The sequence below is a fragment of the Anopheles arabiensis genome, chromosome 2, assembly GCF_016920715.1.
Source record: "Anopheles arabiensis isolate DONGOLA chromosome 2, AaraD3, whole genome shotgun sequence".
NCBI classification, from domain to species: domain Eukaryota; kingdom Metazoa; phylum Arthropoda; class Insecta; order Diptera; family Culicidae; genus Anopheles; species Anopheles arabiensis.
In genome coordinates, this window is record NC_053517.1 from 59,030,133 (window position 1) to 59,033,273 (window position 3,141).

The 3,141-nt window shown below is 28.9% G+C and overlaps 1 protein-coding gene across 1 annotated transcript in view; it reads left to right on the forward strand.

The window, feature by feature from the left end:
• The first annotated feature begins 1,593 nt into the window (after positions 1–1,593).
• The window catches only part of LOC120897635 (dopamine receptor 1-like), a 196,815-nt gene continuing 195,267 nt past the window's right edge, over positions 1,594–3,141 (forward strand). Inside the window, exon 1 of the mRNA XM_040302646.1 lies at positions 1,594–1,689. The gene's annotated coding sequence lies outside the window, so the exon portion shown is untranslated. The remainder of the gene's footprint in view (positions 1,690–3,141) is intronic.

Below are 3,141 nucleotides of genomic sequence, written 5' to 3' on the forward strand. Positions count from 1 at the left end.
TCGAGTTTGTTCTACGGCCTTACTTTACACATGTACATTGTAAGCATTTAGCTATTTAGGCATACTGCCCGATAACTTTGGTAAAAAAAGGAAAAAAAATATTTTGTAGAAAAATGACAAACCAAATTTGTAAATAACACACTTTTCTAGATTTGAAGCAGAGAGTGAATAAAGTCAATTTGTTTAACAATACTGATCTTAAGCAGTATATACATAATATTAATGCAGAAGATGGGGCATATTTTTTATTCTCAATATTCCGGCCTGCGGATCACTAAACATGTATACTTGCGGCCCTCAGATGAAATAAGTTTGGCATAGCTGCCCCACATAAACCGTTTTTAATAAACAACCGGATCCTCGTTACAAAGCAATATGAGAAACTTCGTTGCAAGCATAATGTGACGAAAAAAATAAATTAGGCATATTATTACTCAAATTACTCATTTTATAAATTTTCTTTATCGTTATTATCAAAATAAAGTTTATATTTTATTTTTTATTTTCAAACACCAAATATTTTATCACCATCGTTGATAAATCAAACTAAAAATGACAACATTCCTCAACAAAGAAAAATATATTATCGAACCGTACCACATATGCTGCAATTTCCGTTTGATGTGTAATCGAAATCTTTTTTATTCAAATAGTATTCTAATAGAACTTAACATGACGATTTTTTTATTCAGGACATCCCTAAAATGGTAAATAATCATCAATCGAACTTTTTTTTATTTAAATGATATGAAGAAGATTGAAAATTTTGGAGGAAAAATGAAGCCAAATTAACAAAAGATTATGTCAAATACTTAAAAAATCTCAAACAATAAAAAATTAGGACTACAAAGGATCCTCTCCATCTAACCATTTGATAAAAAAGGAAATGGATCGGGAACGAATACTATCGATCTTTTTGGAGTACGGCTATAGTCCGACCCAGAATCATGAAGTTAAGCAATGTTTTTAAAATCAAGCACCAGAAACCGAATTCAGCAGGTTCCAAAAATTTGCGAATCGATCGTATCGTATTTATTATCATATTCACATATTTATTACCATTATTATTTTATGTGTGAAGTTATCGAATTACTTCTCTGTTAGGGATAATCGCACCACATCTCACCAAATTGCGAATGGTGTATATAAAATACGAATGCAGTCTAATATTTACCCAGCATAGACGTTTTTGATATGTTTTTGATTGTTCTTCACATTTCTTGGTCTTAAACGCGATTATCGCTTACAGTGTAGTTGCTTCGTAACAAGTTTTTATTTTATTTGTTAGTATGGTACAGACTAACATTGAAGTACCTTCTTATCATATGTATCATTTATATGGCGTGTTTTGCTTGTTCTGTATTGCTGAATGTGGTAATTCATAAATTCAACTTATTCAACACATTTGTATAAAATAACATGGAATCTAAAGGATATTCTGATTTGTCATAAAATATCCCTATCTAAAAGAGAACTTCAATGCGCATGACCAATTCTAGCACGAGTAATATCCGAGTCCATTCGGACTAAACTGTTGCTGTCGTATCCAACATTTTGTTTCATTGGGTACAGTATTTATTGCAATGTCTGACTATTATCAATGATAGTATGAAATTCAAACAGTGCAGTTGGCTAAAGTGATTTAAGTTATGAATATTGTGAGATTAAAATAAAATTTAAAGCCAACAGGTAAATATTTACAATTAGAATATTGTTTTATTTAGCTTTAATGCGTTGTTTGTGAAATTTAAATCTTTTGTATTATCCCAGATTTAATAAATTTGACATAGATTTAAAGCAAGCATGGTTTATTGTCGGAAGTAATGTCTCTTATAAAAATTAATAGTTGAAATGACTAATTGATGAATGAATTAACTCTTTCAATGTATTTTATTGTTCTTGATCCGATAAATGATTCTTAAAAGTAATGCGGATATTAACATGATTTTAACAATCAAAATTACATTAAATTTTCATATTATTACCATTCTCAAGAAACAGTTAAGATAGCTTTCACAAGTGATCTATACATTAACAACTATATGTTAACAAAAGAAAACCATAATATTTGTTTGTAAGAGCGTAGTCTTCATTATTATTGAAATGATAATGATAATTGTAAAAAAATATGATTTTATAAGTACAATGCATCTGTTAAATTACCTAACCATTCATCATAAATAGAAGAAATCTGATGTAAAACTAGTCATTCAAAATCACGTTAGCATGTGAAGCGTCAATAAAAAAACCAGTTTATAAATGGTACGTAAACTGGATATTGATACGTAAACTGAAACTTCTTTGCTTCTTCTTCTGTTTGAAGTAACGATTAACGCGGTCATTACGGCCTGTACAGGCTTTCAAGAGATTACTAAATATCTCAAGCAGCCTAATAGTAATAGTCAGTTATTGCTAAGGCCATATAAGATTTGAACTCATGACGGGCATGGTATTAAGTTTTACGACTTGACAATTGCACCACGGTACCGCCCCGTATAGGTATCCCGTCCCTGAAACTTCACTTGTAATGTAATTATTACCAATTTAAAAGTAATGTGATCAAATATATAAAATTGATACATTAGGAATAGAGTAAAATTGATGTTTAACATAAAAGTTTTTGCAAAAGTTCGTAAAAAGCGCATATTAATAATACGGTAAACAAATTCAAACAAAGAGTAAATCAAACTACTTCTACTTGTGAATTGTTTCAAACATGCAATACTTTTTAATTATGATCGTTTGGTCGCTTATTTAAAGCTACCTTAAATCGTATTAATCAATGAAGATTTTATTGTGTTTTACCTTGCATATGGCTTCCATAAGGTTGGTTTAATTTTCTTGTTTTATTTTTTTTTCATTGAACCATTTGTTCATTAAAGTTTTAAATTTGAAATGTTCATAGTTAAAATGTTTCGTGTTCCACCTGCAAAGTCATATTTGTATTAGCAACAGTTCAACTCTTTTATTAAATTTTCTTTGACATTTATAGAAATATCAGTTGCATTATAAGTTTTTTACATTTATTTTAGAAAATAAAAAATCGCAATTAAAAACATATAATACCTTTCCGTTTTGGATATTATATGAGTGAGGTAAATTATATCGGATATATAAATTTATACTTAAAAAAACTTAGCA